This window comes from Lathyrus oleraceus, chromosome 3 (assembly GCF_024323335.1).
Source record: "Lathyrus oleraceus cultivar Zhongwan6 chromosome 3, CAAS_Psat_ZW6_1.0, whole genome shotgun sequence".
Taxonomy (NCBI): Eukaryota; Viridiplantae; Streptophyta; class Magnoliopsida; order Fabales; family Fabaceae; genus Lathyrus; species Lathyrus oleraceus.
This window is the reverse complement of record NC_066581.1, coordinates 444,467,822-444,484,877: the sequence shown is the minus strand read 5'-3', so window position 1 is coordinate 444,484,877 and position 17,056 is coordinate 444,467,822. Positions and strand designations below refer to the sequence as shown.

At 36.1% G+C, this 17,056-nt stretch overlaps 1 long non-coding RNA gene across 2 annotated transcripts; it reads right to left on the bottom strand.

Moving 5' to 3' along the window:
• Window positions 1-895: 895 nt before the first annotated feature.
• Window positions 896-8,208, bottom strand: LOC127129374 (uncharacterized). Of its 2 annotated transcripts, none has more exons than XR_007806319.1 (2): window positions 7,983-8,208; window positions 896-1,188 (listed from the first exon to the last, which is right to left on the bottom strand). It is a non-coding gene; the product is annotated as an uncharacterized LOC127129374 (long non-coding RNA). The 2 variants fall into 2 exon arrangements; XR_007806318.1 differs by lacking the exon at window positions 7,983-8,208 and adding an exon at window positions 2,135-2,510.
• Window positions 8,209-17,056: the final 8,848 nt, after the last annotated feature.

The following is a 17,056-nucleotide window of genomic DNA, read 5'->3' as shown; positions in this document are numbered from 1 at the left end:
CCCATTCATGCTTCATCCATATGCATCATACATTCATGTTAATATAAGCATCAATGGATTCAAAGATGTTTGGTTGTTTCAAATTAGGGTTTTGGTTAAGTATTGGAGTGTGGTCCATCATATTAGTGGAAACCCTAATTTCTTGATCATTGGGACTTTGATTCAAGGAGACTATAAGTTGACATGCATTTGTGCATCAAAACCCTAGTCCTTGACTGTGATGTTATAGGATCTTGTATTTGGTCTCTTGGAGCTTTGATCTGTCAACTAAACCCTGATGACAGGTCCATGTGTTGGGAGAATGAGTGTGGAGCTTCATGCGTAGTTCTAATACCTTGATTAGAAAGATGTATCTTGAAACCCTAATTGTGGGTGTTTTGGTATTTTATGACTTTGAGGTTTGTTTGTTGGTCTTGCAATCAAACAAAACCCTAATTTATTGCGTGAGTCACTTGATCATTGTGCGTCTAGAGTCAGTCATCCCTTAACTTGGGCTTGTTGTAGGCCTTTGGTGTTTGGTGTTTGATAGTCCATTTGGTCCAAGATTGTTATTTGATGTTAATTAGTTAAATTATACCTTTAAATTTGTTTATCGTTTTCCCTTTGATTTGTGCGTCCAAGTTCAATTAGCTTTTAATATAGGTCAGCATCTAAATTGATTGAACTCTTATTAATATTTAAGTTTATTCCAAATTGTTCATAACCTTTTTTCAGACATTCAATTAACAATTTTCAAATCATTTTTTAATTAACTTTTTAACCACTCATATTCTTTGATCTTCCATAATATCCAACCAACCATTAAAACCATGCAAATTAAAGACAATTTTCCACATTTAAAGTCCATTATCTTTCATTCATTCAATTCAATTTCTAATATTCACAATTCATTGACTTTCCATACAATTCTATTTTTCTATTCATTACAAACCAATCTATGTTTTATTTCCATTCAAATTACAAACTCCAAAGTTACAAACTAATTGCCAATTACAAAGGTACACGTTTCAAGTCAATTCCATTCATAAATATAACGTTCTACATAATTCTATTTATGATCTTGTAACCCACAACATAGGGTCCAAGCATGATAGAGCTCCTTGCTAACTTGCATAACAGCCGAAAGCATATGACAAAATACCAACAGAACCTTGCATTTCACAAAAATAAGCTCCTTCATTCAGATACCTACAAATTTCATGGGATTACAAATACATTCACTACCTGCAATGGCAATGCAACAAAATTCGCAACCAATATTGAACCACACAAATTCTTCATTAGCTCATAACATCTATAACAATTTGATATATTAGCTAACAAATAAATTTCAATATCCTAAGCTAACATCCAATAACTCATATTTAACTAACAGTATTGACTAATTCTAAAAAATAGTGACAATTGAGTTAACAATATTCCATTAACATGATAAATTCACAACCACCATTACACTTCATTAGAATTTCAACAACAGCAAAACCCTGCTAACAGTTTACAACAACAATCAACATTCATCTCATTTCACAACTAACAGTTTCTCCTTAACTAACCCAACAGAAACAGATAAACCTAGTTGTCTAACTACATGTTCATAACAGAAAATGAAACTGAACCTAAATCTAACAGAAATTGAATTCCCTTCAATCTATTCTAATAGATCTTCCAACCTAACTAACCACCCAAAGTACACGAGGTTCACTCAAAAAAACTAAAAGCATATGCATTTCACCTGAATTTGAATCTGAGCTTCTTGATAGCAGATTGTTACATTTGCAACTGAAATTGGAATTTCAGTTAAATTTACATTACATTTACAAACATAATCAAATGCCTATAAATGCCTATCACGCTTCAGATTGAAAGAAAATTTTATTTGACTATTCATTTCTTCATGTTTCATTCTTCCGTTCTCTCTGATTTCGTTAGGCAATTACTTCTTCATTTCACTCCAATTCAGTTTCAGATTGATCATCATTCACGCTCACAACTCGCAACGATTTCGCAACAATCTCGCAACAACCACTCTTGATTCGACGTGACAATCACGCAAACGATTCATGCACATGGTAATAGAAGGTTGAAAAGAAGAAGAAGAAGAGAAGCAATCCAGGATTAAGAAGAAGATTCATACCAGTTCGTCATCAGAGCTACAATCCGGTGAGTTTTTATTTTTTGTCTGATTTCGACACTGTCCCATTCCGCCTGCGCACGTATGATAATAAAGCAAATTGAATTTGGGAACTTTTGAACCTTGAACTGCAATGAGAACATTGAAACTCGAAGCTTGCTTGAATCCTATAAGCGATTGTTTTCCTTGGAGCTTTTTCCACAATAAGCGCGTTTTCGTTGTTACTTCCGTGTGTGGCGTTGTATATTTAAGGCTTGGGCACCTGGTTCGTATTGAAGCACCATTGATTATGAGAAGGAAACGCGAAGGTGAGGGAGCGACACCACACGTTGCCATGAGGCATTCTGAGAAGCAATTTTTCTCTAGTTTTCTTTTTCGCTTTTCGTGTGCAGAATATGATGAAAGATGTCTCATGGACATTTTTTTTGATTTGGATCTGGTTTGGGCCCAAGGCCCAAACGGATTGCTTACTGCTGTCCAACACACCCCAATCCTGGATTACACCTCCCCATAGTATAACCTACTTCTTTATGGGTGATAATACCTCCCCATAGTATATTTCTTATGGGTGATAATACCTTCCCATAGTATAACCTACTTCTTTACCCATTTCTCTTTCCCCCGGGTTTTATCAATGTTTCCAATTTCCTTCGGGAATAAATAGAGTTCGATGGAAACTCTGTTGTATCTTTGAGCATACGATGTGCTCATGTATAATTCACGTAGCTTCAACTGACGACTCTATTGGGAAGTTTGCTTGTATTTGGGGGTCACTTCTTGAGCATCCCTAACTTCAACTGGCGATTCTGCTGAGGACCTTTCCTAAGCAAATCGAACCCATTTTTGTTTGCTTTCTTTGCGTGTTTAGGTGTTTATCTTTATTGCTTTACTCACTTTATTTATGTTATTTATTTGCATTACTTTATTGCTTTAAATATTCATATGCTGTTGTATTCTGGATATCATCTGTCATATTATCTGTTGGGATGAGATGATATTATATGAGAGAATTTATACACCTGAGCTTGAGTATATACACAGGATAAATTCGTGGATAGTCGTGTCGGCCTGCGTTTTACGCGTTGGGTTGTCACGAGAGCCACATCTAGACTAGATTCACTTGGAAGTACTTTTTCCCTGCAAGAATTTGCTGCAACAGGGTATTTTCATATGAGTCAATGACTCTGGGAGACCTTTCAGGGACCACCTTTGAGGAGTAGTACACACCTGTGAGATGGGCTATTGTGTTTTTTCTACAAGAAACTAAGACCCTTCATACCATTAATCTCTTATATATGTCTTACCTTTGATCCTACATTGAGTTACATGGACAGGTTATGTTATCCAGATTTCTCATATCATGTCAGACTTTTGATCTTATACTGAGTTACATGTACAGGTTACCCGAATTTTCTAGGTCATGCCCGACCTTTGATCTTATACTGTGTTATATGGCCAGATTATCCAGAATCTCCAGATTATAATGAATTGTTGAATCTATGATGTTGCATGCATCTCATCACATCATAAAATTGGCTTAGCACACGCATTCGTCTGGGAACATAATTTTTTTTTTGCATGCATGCATGCATCATGTGATACGGTGAACTGACTTTGTGTTTTTGCTTTGAAAAGCAATATTGCGGATAGCAAGAGTCGCCACCGACTTTTCTTTTATCCAATAAGGAAAGGCGGAAAAGAACAGGAAAGACCTTGATTAGATTTCGAGTTCGGGAGGTACATTATACAAAGGGAAGGTGTTAGCACCCTTTGTATCCATGGTTATCCATGGGCTCTTAATTGCTTAACTCACTTATGTTTTCCTTGTTTGAGAAAGTGTTTGAGAAATATGGTGTGTTTAGAAAATATTTTGAAAGGAGAGTTTAACTTTGTAATGATTCTTGTACGAATGTATACAAAGTGTTTATCTCGTTTAATTTTGAAAGATGTTTAGAAAAATATAACTCGACGATGATTCTGGTGCGAATGTATACCAAGTGGTGATTTTCTAAAAGATGTTTTGAAAAGTGTGAGGTGTGAAAAGTATTTTAAGTTGTGAGCAAGCATTTAAGAGTTATACCTAACCAAGGTCTTTATAGGTATTTCCTATCCTTAGGAGGGTAAAACTGTCCTTACTATTGAGAAGTAAGTAGTCTTATCCTTTGGATGTAAAGGGACATCGTGGGGTCGTCGATTGGCCATTGAAGGCAACATTTGTAAGGATACCTTAGCATTCGAAGGGACGATCATTATTTAATCGTAGGCTACAACGAAGGGTCATCGAGGGACAAAGTCATATATTCGAAGGCAACGTTTGAGGGACTATGATTTATCTTGTAGGGGCATTGACCTTTTGATCGAAGGGACTATGACTTATCTGTTTAGGGATGATGATGATTTAATCGAAAGGATCTTTGCTAAGGGTATCCCCACATTCGCGGGACATGACCGTAATATCGTAAGACAACAAAGAGAGGGTTACCCTAGAGGTGCAAGTGTGGAAATGATATATTATCTTGAATTAATTTATCTAAGTTCGATTATTTATCTTTCCATGCAATCCTATTAGCATACATCTAGACAGTTATGTTAGACGGTGTGGCTAGTGATCGAGAGGGGAGGGGGGTGAATAGATCACCTCTTTTAAATAAACGGATTTAAAAAATCTTATTAGAGTTATTGAAACTTAGCGGAAAATTACAGTCCCGAATCGACTTCCGTCTAATCTGAACCGCTACTAGAAAACCGGACACGCGAATTTATTGCTGGATTTGAATAGGAACGATAGAGATTATTAACACCAGAATATTATCAAATCAAATGCACTTATCACTAAATTCTAATTCCAATGAATAAAACTCAGCTGACAGTTTTGTCAAACATTTGGTGTGTATGTGATCAATGATGAACAATGGTGGAGTTTAGATAAAGAAGTTTTCTTGCCACTATTGTATCACGAAATGTACAGCCACAATACACCAACTGAAATCACAAAACTGTTGAAAACATAAAGATAGATAAGGAAAGAATACGATACGCAGAGATTTGGTAAGGAAGTTCCCCACTGTCGTCCTCGCGTGTGGGTACGTCTTCCTCTCAATTTCAAATGAAATTGAGAACTGTTGTTATCAATAATGCCGAATTCGTTGATACAAGGTTACAATACAAAGACAGAAATCTAAATCCCAAGATCTTCTTCTTGTATAAAACCTCCACTTGATCTGAGCTCGATCAAGAATTTCCTGCAAGAAATTGCAAACAATTCACCGGTTCCACGACCTGTTTGCGAAATTACCCAATTTCTAAACCCTACGCTATGGCTGAATCTGTTTTGCAAACGTGACTAACAAACCCGCAAGAACACTCCAGTTCTTGAAGGACAAACCATTTGGTTTTTCCTCGAAACCCTCTTTAACCTTCAACTCAGCTAGATCCTCGATCGTTCCACTAAACACCTCAGCTAGATCCTTGATCGTTCCACTGAACGTTATCTCGTTGATCCTTTAATCCAAAGAAAAAGAATGATTATGTGTTGATGTTCTTGAAGAAAATAGATTGAGAAGATGAAGAAGATGAAGTCTCTTTCATGTTTCTAACTGCTCAAAACAATTGCTGCTACACACTCCTTTGATTTGTGTTACAACTGTTTTTCACTTCTGAATTCGTACCTTTGAACTGAGCTGTCAAAATACTTCTTATATGTGAAAGACAGAAGCTGTTAGTAGACAAAACAGAATAATGTATTGATACAAAAGATTATGCATCGATACATACTGTAGCTTTGATTAATTTTAGAGAATTAATACAAGCATGTATCGATACAAAGCTCGTATGTATCGATACATAGAACATTTTAACTAAGCATGTATCGACACAAAGCTCGTATGTATCGATACATAGAATATTTTAACTAAGCATGTATCGATACAAAGCTCGTATGTATCGATACATACTGAAGCAAAAACGTTTCGTGATTTAAAACAAATTTATGTATCGATGCAGATGAACATGTATCGATACATACTGACACAAAACCGTTTTTATGAGTTCTTTTAAGAAATGTATCAATGTGGATCTTTATGTATAGACACGAAACAATAGTATAGGCTAAAAACACAAATGAAACATGTAAAATAATGCACAACCAACAATTAGACAATGATCACACAATTTGCTATCATTCAAAACTTATTCAAAGTAAAGAATTTGCTCACAAGTTATATTCACAGTATGGAAAAATTAAAGTGCGGAAAATAAGACTACTCTATTACATGGCTTCGGGATGGGGATACATGATTTAAAAGGGGATATAAAATATCTAAATCTTAATTAACGAGTACAAAATTAAAAGGGCATACAAAATAATAAAACCTAATTAAACTAAAAAGAAAGAAATAAAAAAAAATCCTAATTAAATCTATTACATAGAAAGTTCATGACAAATGAAATAGATAAACTAAATTTAAGAATGAATTAAGAATATTTTTAGTCTATAATAATAGAAACTTTTTTTTATGAATTTATGGAAAAACTTAGACTAAATTGATAGAAATTTTAAAAGAAAAGAGGAAAAAAAATATAATTAGATTTTTATTATTCAAAATAACCCTTTTTAATTAATTAAGTGATATATGAAAATTTAATTAATAAACTAGATTAAATTATATCCTAGTTTAAATAACTAATATAATATATTAATTAGAAAATTAATTAATGGGTTTTATTTTAATAATAGAAAAATAGTGGTGAATTAATTATAGTGGAAAGGGAGTAAACATAGTAAAACACCGAAAAGCTAAAAAATAGGTCCTGGGGGCTCTAACCTAGGACCTCTACGTTGCAGTGAGGGGAGAGCTACCAACGAGCCATGTTGGTCCATTCGTTATTTATTCGCCTTCATTAAAATATATATTAATTCTACATGGATTTTTCCATTTTGACCCAACACCACCATGCATGTTACAACTTTCTCTCTTACGGCAAGCTACTTTATTTTTTCTCATGTTGTTTCTTTCATGTGAATACAACAAACCTGTAACTTCATCTTATATCAAACCACACACATAAAATAAGATCATATGTAATCATCATGCAATAATAAAAATAGCCATGCACAAATCAAGAAGCTTATATTATTTTACTCATGTATTAGTTCTCTTTACTGCAAGTGATAATGATAAAACAAACCTTACAGATACATGTTAAAGACAACCAAGGATTTATATTATCAACATTATATCATCATCATCATTATTATGTAATAACAACATGTGAAATAAACATAATCATGCTAGAAACAACAGTCATATAATAATAATTAAATGACAGGTATAATTCTTTAATCATGCAAACAAAATTTCTCCAACATGCTATGACATATCAAGAACAGATGCATACTTGAATAAAGCAATATCAACATCCACCAAACCATGAATACATCATCTCAATATATATAGTAAACCAATTTGAATCTGAGCTTCTTGATAGCAGATTGTTACATTTGCAACTGAAATTGGAATTTCAGTTAAATTTACATTACATTTACAAACATAATCAAATGCCTATCACGCTTCAGATTGAAAGAAAATTTTATTTGACTATTCAGTTCTTCATGTTTCATTCTTCTGTTCTCTCTGATTTCGTTAGGCAATTACTTCTTCGTTTCACTCCAATTCAGTTTCAGATTGATCATCATTCACGCTCACAACTCGCAACGATTTCGCAACAATCTCGCAACAACCACTCTTGATTCGACGTGACAATCACGCAAACGATTCATGCACATGGTAATAGAAGGTTGAAAAGAAGAAGAAGAAGAGAAGCAATCCAGGATTAAGAAGAAGATTCATACCAGTTCGTCATCAGAGCTACAATCCGGTGAGTTTTTATTTTTTGTCTGATTTCGACACTGTCCCATTCCGCCTGCGCACGTATGATAATAAAGCAAATTGAATTTGGGAACTTTTGAACCTTGAACTGCAATGAGAACATTGAAACTCGAAGCTTGCTTGAATCCTATAAGCGATTGTTTTCCTTGGAGCTTTTTCCACAATAAGCGCGTTTTCGTTGTTACTTCCGTGTGTGGTGTTGTATATTTAAGGCTTGGGCACCTGGTTCGTATTGAAGCACCATTGATTATGAGAAGGAAACGCGAAGGTGAGGGAGCGACACCACACGTTGCCATGAGGCATTCCGAGAAGCAATTTTCCTCTAGTTTTCTTTTTCGCTTTTCGTGTGCAGAATATGATGAAAGATGTCTCATGGACATTTTTTCTGATTTGGATCTGGTTTGGGCCCAAGGCCCAAACGAATTGCTTACTGCTGTCCAACACACCCCAATCCTAGATTACACCTCCCCATATTTTGTCATTGGACCGGATAAGAGGCCCATCTTCTTTTTCTTGGATTCAGTTTTGTTTTGTTTTTTTCTTTTCCTTTTATTTTGTTAGTTATTTAGTAGTTAAATCTTAGGTTAATTAGATTAATTAGGATTGTAGATTTTCATTAGTTTAGTTAAATGTTGGAATTAATTGTTAAAGAATAGATTAATTAGGTTTAAATCTTGACTAATTTAATGAGGTCAATACATTTTAGAATTGTACTTAGAAACTAATGAGGTAATTAGTTTTTTTTAGGAAATTTAGAATTAATTATATTTGCTAGATTTAATTGATTTAATTTTTTGCATGATTCAATACTTCTCTAATTAACCAAATTTATGCGTAATGACCATTTTACCCTTAAGGCTTAGAATCTTGATCATTTTTGTCTGATTCTTATTTAGATGATTAATTCAAGAGGTTTATATTATACCTAGTTTCAATTATCATTTCAACCCACTGATTAGGATTCACCAAAGGTCACTTTGGTCAACCAAATACTTTGTAATTATGATATGAAAAGTTTATCGTGCTCAAGCTATTGTGGATATGCTGAATCTTAAGAGCTCAAGACCTCAAGGTTCAAATGCAAGATCAAAACGTCAAGCCAACATCAATCAAGTATAGCTAGCAAAGTGGACTACTTCTCCAACACTACAAAGGTATCAACACTTGACGATCATAATTCAGAGTGTGTGGCACGAGCCTTAAGAAATAGAGAAGGAATGATATTGGAGAATTCCATTAACTCATTTTGAATATCTTTGGGTATGGGACGCTTGACCCAGTTGCTCATCGTATTCACCTTTATTCATAGACTTTAGCACAATTTGAATTACGTGATTGTCAAGTCTTCTTCTATAACAAGTAGCATCACATTAATAAGATCAACACACAGAACCTCCTATCAGCAACTTGTCAATTTTGATTAGAGTTGCACGTTATGAGTCTTAAGAAACAAAGAATGGATGAGAGTCGAGAATTCCATTAACTTATTTTGGATATCCTTGGGTACGGGATGCTTGACCCAATTTCTCAAGGTATTCGCCTTTGTTCATAGACTTTAGTGCAATTTAAATCACATAATTGACAAGTCTTCTTCAAGCAAGCATCATATCATTCAATATTTCAACAGTGAAACACCATTGCACATCAATCATTTCTCTTCTTAGTGGATCATTAGTCACACTCTCTTTAAAATTCAGATATCTTTTGGATAAATTCACATGTGATTAAATCTTGAAATCCTAACCAATCCATTCAATCATTATTTGCCTTATCAGTCTTCTTGTGCTTTGGCAAACCCTTATATATTGTGAGCCTTATCAGATCTCTGTTGCTTAGGCCCACTCCATTAAATTAGTGATTGCCTTATCATTCCTCTTGTACCTTGGAAAACCCCATAATCATTGTTCGTCTTATAAGACCTCTCGTGCTTAGACGAAGCTCTTGCTTTATAAATCCTCTTGTTTGTAGGCCAATCATTCCTTATTCATTGCTTGTCTTATAAGACCTCCCGTGCTTAGACGAATCTCTTGCCTTGTAAATCCTCTCGTGTATAGGCCAATCATTTCATAATCATTGTTCGTCTTATAAGACCTCTCGTGCTTAGACGAATCTCTTGCCATGTAAATCCTCTCGTGTGTAGGCCAATCATTTCATAATCATTGTTCGTCTTATATGACCTCTCGTGCTTAGACGAATCTCTTGCCTTGTAAATCCTCTTGTATGTAGGCCAATCATATCTCATTTGTCCTTTTGGTTGATTACCATCACTAGTTAGTTCTACACTCTTGCTTGTTAAGCAATCTACCTTGCCTCTTGGCAATCCTATCAAATATCTTCCTTTGTTTCAGCCTTAGTTGGTTGAACTATGATTGCTCTGATTTTCTCATTGCACAATGAGAATACGTAGGCACGAGGATTCGAATCCTCCGCGATCATACTTATTTATTCCTTCCGCCTTAGGGCACCATCCATATCGTTCATGATCCATTATCTACCTTCGATCATAAACCACTCACCCTAGTGACATATCGTTTCTTTGAAACCAAATTACAGTTTTCTTAGGAATTCCATATACCCCCTTTTAGAACCATATAGTGGAAATCCGCATTTGTACCTAGAGTTTTTTGGCTCGTACCCAGACATTTTATTCCTTCTTTTTCGGACAATAAGCATGTTTCCCTCTATGGTACAAATTCTATTTATCATATGGATTCCAATACACCTTGACCTTTGGTTCCAAACTATAGCTTTTCTATCACTTGTTACCAAAACCCCGATTCTTTGACTTTGGTCATTCATCCATTCATTTACATAATGCATTCATATTCTACCTTCATTCAGTTCATGTGATATATCAATTATCTTTGAGCCAAATACACTATTTCTTTGAGCTCCATCTTGTATTTCTTTGTGAACCAATAGTTGTTTGTGCTGTGAAACCAAACACTTAATTCCTTTATTTTCAGTTATCCCAATACAGTGACACCATGCCGTAGGCCCCTCACTTGTTGGTTCATACCAGTTTACTCTTGGGTTCATATTTTCACCCCTTGTTGGAGTTCAAACATACTACCTTTTGGTTTAGACCATACTTATTATCACAACTCTTTTCATCTCCCACCACTAGTTCTTTGAACTATGGAGCTATGAATTCCTTATTGCACTATGAGGATACATAGACATGAGGGCCCTAATCCTCACCAAGCACTTTATCTATTCTTTTCCCTTTACCCTTTTGCGAGTAATCTTGAGATATAACACCCATTCGAGCAAGAACAATTAAAACGGTTCCCATGGAGTACTATGGATGTAAGGGGTGCTAATACCTTCCCCTTGCATAACCCACTTCCTTACCTAACTTATATCTTTCCCTCGGGTTTTATCTATGTTTTTCGTTTCCTTCGGGAATAAATAAAGTTTGATGGCGACTCTGTTGTATGTTCGAGCGTGCGATATGTTTGGGTATATTTCCGCTAGCTTCAGTTGGCGACTCTGCTGGGGATACTTCGCTTCTTGGAGTACTTCCTAGTCGCTAAAAGGATTCGAGCCTATTTTTGGTTGTTTTCGCTTGTTATAGGTGTGCACCTTTATGTTACTTGCTTTATTTATCGCATTCTTTATTACTTTAAATATTGTTTATATTGGATATTATCTGTTATACTCTCTTTGGGGTTAGGGGTTATGCTACACGAGTGAAGCTCTATACCCGAGCTGAGTACATACACATGATAGACTCGTGGATAGTCATGTACACCTGCATTCTGTGTGTTGGGTTGTCACGAGAACCACACCCAAACTAGATTTACTTGGAAGTACTTTTGTCCTGTGAGAATTCACTATGACAGGGTATTTTCATTTCGAGTCGATGACTCTGAGAGACCTTATAGGACTACCTTTTGAAGACTAGAACCTACCTATGAGGGGGATATGGGATTTTTTTGCAGGAAACCATGGACTCTACATACCTTTATTCTCGTGGACGTTGGACCTTTGATCCTGCATTAAACAATATAGGCAGATTATTCAGATTATTTTATATTGTTAACATACTCTATTGCATATCATTATTGCATTGCTGTGAATATGGAGGAGTTCTGACCTTGAGTTATTATAACATCAATGCTTTGAATCTATGGATGTTTCATAATTATCTGCATTCCATCCCCAACATGTGCTTTCATGCATTTACGTCTCATGACTATCAACCAGAAAAAGCTCACCTTGTCCTTTCTTCATCCAGAAAGATGACGACTCTTTGACACCAGTACTTCACAAGAGATAACAAGTCGAGAATTATGGCAAACATGGAACAAGAGAATGCTATGTACAAGGAAACCTTGTCTCAACTCCAAGGCGAGATGAACACCTTCCAAGGTAACATGAACACCATGATAAAGTACATTCAAGCTCATAAGTGTAGCACCTCAAATTTGCACCTATCATTGTACATACCATCTCATGTTAGGTCATATCATATCATGGTCCACTGCATAGCATTGCATTGTCTCATTTGCCTCAAGTGCAAGCCCATCAAGAAATTAGGTCAAACTGATCAGGAGATCAGTCAACCAAGCAAGCAAGGGTGTTTCTCAAAGAGCCAAGGCCCTAGGGTTTGTCCAACAAGTTCACATGACTTGGAGGTCCATTTGAAGTGTTTAGGTCAAGGGTTGGATGTTCAGAAGTCATCAGTTCATGCACAGTCAGTCAGAAACCCTAGAAAGTCAAAGTTGGTCAACTGTGGTTGATTTTGTGGTTTTGATGGATGGATTTGGTTTGAGAGAGCTTATTCATGTCCCAATAGGCCTCATATATCATGGCAAACAATATCATTGAAGAATTTGAAGCCAATCAGAAAATTTCCAAAAATAGAAAGTGGACCTGTAATTTTAACTGCCAAAAATGGAAACTTCTTGATCTTAAACTTACATCATGATACAAGCTTCAAATGAATTTTTGCCCAACATGAAAGTTGAAGATCTTGTTTTCCCATTTCCAAAAAGTCCAAGAACTCTCATTTCCCATGCATGGTTGTCAAGATATGATCAAATCATTTTCACAAAATCTTGAACTTCAAAAGGCCATATCTCTCAAACCATTTGGCCAATTTTGGTGGGGTTTTTTCCTACAAACCACATTTTACCCCCTCTTTACAAAAATGTAAATTTCATGAGCCAAAACATTGCCAATCAAAATGGCACTTTTGAACCTAGCATGTTTAAAATTCAAGTGAGGTGCAATGTTGACTTTTTGAAATAGCCATTTTTAACACTTTTGGTCATTTGGAATTGTTTTGGAATGTCATTTGAAGCTTGCACAAGGCCCAATTCGTGCAGAATTACACACCCTCTTTACCACTTGTTGGAAATTAGCAAAGTGAGCAATTTGGTCCATTTGAGCTAATCATGTTTAGCATTCATTTAGCCAAGCCTAAACAGATGATATAAGGCAATTTTTCTGTCATTGTGAACCCTAGCAGCCATCACATACTGAGAATTACTCACTCTCTCTCAATTTCATTTTTCATCATCTTTCAAAATTCCTCCAAAACCTTCAAAGACCACGACCTGGCTAGCATTGTTCCATCACCCAAGCAACCTTGTGAGCTTGTTTTCACCACATTCCCACATCTGGAAGTTCATTTTCGTGCACTGTTATTTCCAAGCTCCAACAATGGCAGATGTGGTTTTAAGCTGGAATCAACATAGTTGAACTCAAAGTATTCGAGCATTCATCATTTCTACCCATAATCTTCATCTGTTTGGAACATTTGTGGCCAAAGAAGCACTGAATCATCACTGAGCTTCATTTTTGGTAAGTTTTCGATTCACTTATTTTCCAAAATCGTGCCATGCTCTAGATAGTTTACATCTTGCTGAGTCCAATAAGCTTTAGATTATTGAAATTGGTTGAGTATGGAGTGAGTAACTCGGTTTTAAAGCTGGATGTTCATGAATGTTTTTGCTTGTTGCTTTGTGTTCAGTTTGTTTTAATGAATATGGATTTAGGATTATGATTGTGCTTGGTTTGATTGTTCGATTGGTATGCTTGTTCATGATTTCTGGGCGATTTCGTTTTTCATGATTTGATGAAGATGATTACTGTAGCCGAAACCCTAAGAAACCCAGAAAAATTTCATGTGCATCATGTTTCTGCGTTTTGAACCCTTTGCATTGCGTGAAAAACACTGTGCCATTGCCCATGCTCTATCATTGCTTGCCACGTACAGGGGTGCTGCGCACCGTTTCATTTAATCGTTCCAGTATTTACCACAATGCCACCGTGCTTAATTGTTTTTATTTAATCATATGCTATTTTATTTATTTCTTCAATAATCATTCAAATTGTTACCTCAACTTACAAAAATCATGTTTCACTCATTTCAATTCCAAAATTCCTGAAAATTTTTGCACCATGCTCATGTGAATGTCTAGTATTTTATCATGATTTTTATTGATTTTTTGGATGGCTGGATTTTTAATGCTATTAGGATTCTTGACATGTATGCATATTTTACACCTTTTGCCAAAACCATTGTAAAATTGTGAGGATGTATCCAATGACCCTGAAATTTTTTGTGCTTAATCTACACTTATCCATGTTTATTTTGATGTAAAGATCATGATTTTATCTTATGTGGTTTGAGAGCTGTGAATTTTTGAAGTAAGGTGTGACAACTTGTGTCACACCATGAATGTGCAACTTCCTGATTTTTGTATCCATGCCTATTGACCTCCAATTGATCCAAAATTTTGCATGAATTTTCTCTCATATGTCTAGTTTATGTGTGAATTTTCTTGGATTTAAATATGCCATTTCCTATTTGTTTCAGATTTTTCTTCCCTGCCTAGTCAAATGTTGACTTTGTGTGACACATCTTGCCATTCCATTTGGGAAATTCTCATATCTTATTGGATGATCATGAAATTTTACATGTGCATACTAGACATCTTAAGCTTTGCATTGGTGTTAGTCCCATTCATTTCTCATCTGTTTTCATTTAGTTATGACTTTTTGAAGTTGATACATGTTTGTTTGACTTCTTTGTGCTTGCTTGATTTTGTTTTGAATTTCTGATTTTAATTGACCACCTTCCCATGATCCAATTGAGCTGAAACTTCATATGCAAGTCATGTTATGGATTTTGATTGAGCATGAATTATTTGGTGATTTTTGGAATTGATTATGTTTGGTTTTGAGCTAAGTCTTGCTGTTGACTTCATTGAGCATGTGCAAATTTTCTTTGACTTTATGATTTTCATTGGCTGCCTTCCATTTGTCCAAATGTGATGAAATTTTACATGCTTACCATGCTAGGTGTTAGGATTGATCATGATTTATTTGGTGATTTTTGAAAATGTTTGAGTTGACTTTTGATGCAAGTCATTCTGTTGACTTCTTTGAGCCCTCCCTTGCCATGCTTTGACTTCTTTTGCTTATGAATTGATGATGATGCATGATTTGAACTTGAGACCAATTGAGCTTGCTTCTTAAATGTTTGAACTTGATTTTGGTTGACTTTCATTTGCTGTTTTGACTTTCTCATTCCTTTTTGACCCTAGGCTTGTCCTAGTGGTCCAGTTACTTACTGTTGAGCTTATGTTTTCAGGTTGAACACCAAATGACCAATGAGATCAATTTCTTTTGATTAAGCTTGTTAGAATGTCATTGAGCTAACCTTTGTTTTGTAGGTGGATTGACTCATGTGTTTGAGTTTTATGCCTTGCACATCTGATTACCTGATTTGTCTGTGGATTCCATTCCCTTTGATTTGACTGTTGAACTGTATACTGATTGGTTTGACTATTTCAGGTACCCTTAGTTGCTTAAGTTCTTTGAACTTGCTTTGCTTTGCTATTTAGCAACTTGCTTGAGGTATAATTCCTTTTTCTTCATGTAGTCTGGAAGACCTGGCCTATTACTTGGCCAGGCAACTGTCTGAAGTCCTCCTTAAGAGGCAACGATTGTGTATGTTTAATTTGTCCTTGTACAGAGTCAAAGACCTCCTAAGTGAAGAGGCAATTGGCAGAACCAAGGGATAAGCAACCTATCCCCTGCTATTCAGTGTGTCTTCTGTTTTGCTCACACCACTGTGTTGATGCATTTCAGATAAAAACCCAAGATCTTGTGCAATTGCACAGTTGAGTCAGTATCAAATGTGTAGAAGGGTTCCCACTTTCTGAACCCACACATTCTTGTCAAATGCTCTCCCAGGCCAGGGATAGAAGCTGTGAAGTCTCATCTTCACTCACCTTTCATCTGCTTCACCTTAGCCCCTCAATGGCAAGGTTAAGAGCACCATTCACCCCATTCCAGAGGTTTGTTTGTTGAGGTTGATATGACCCCTCGACTAAAACCTAACCCTTGTGTGAGCCCCTTGTGTGTATATAGTGTGTGCTACCTGTGCTTGTATGTTTGTTTGACTTGCTTCCTGTGCAAGTTAGGTTTAGTTTAGACTAATCCTTGTTTGCTTTCGCCCTCGTTGCGATTGAGACCTCCCCTTTCTCTTGCCCTAGTTGCAATCGAGACCCTACTTGCTTCCTGTGCAAGTTAGGTGTGTGTGTGGCTTGCTTCCTGTGCAAGTCATGTTTAGGATAGGCTTGCTTCCTGTGCAAGTTAGCTAGAAACCTTAACTTAGGGTTGACTTTGCATGACAACATCTAGGCTCGAGTCGTAGTCTCCCTAGTGTTGTGTCTCCCTCTGTTATCTGGTTAGGCTAGTCCTTTTTCCCTGCGTAGGGGAACTACATCGCCCTGATCTTCACACCAGATGAAGTATGTAGGCAGGAGATTGAGCTGATCTCTCCGGGCGCCCTTTTTCTTTTTTGTGTGTGTTGTTTGACAGTTGCTAGGCTCGAGTGCCTGACTCCTTAGCAATTCGTTGTCTGTTTGTTTGAGTGTGTGCTTGACAGTTATAGGCTCGAGTCCCCGACTCCCTATTAACCTGTTGTGTTGTTGTGTGCTTGGAAGCTGATGTAAGTCCATCGAGTGGCATTCGGGTTCCAGTGTGGGTGTGTTGGCTTGGAAGCTGATGTAAGTCC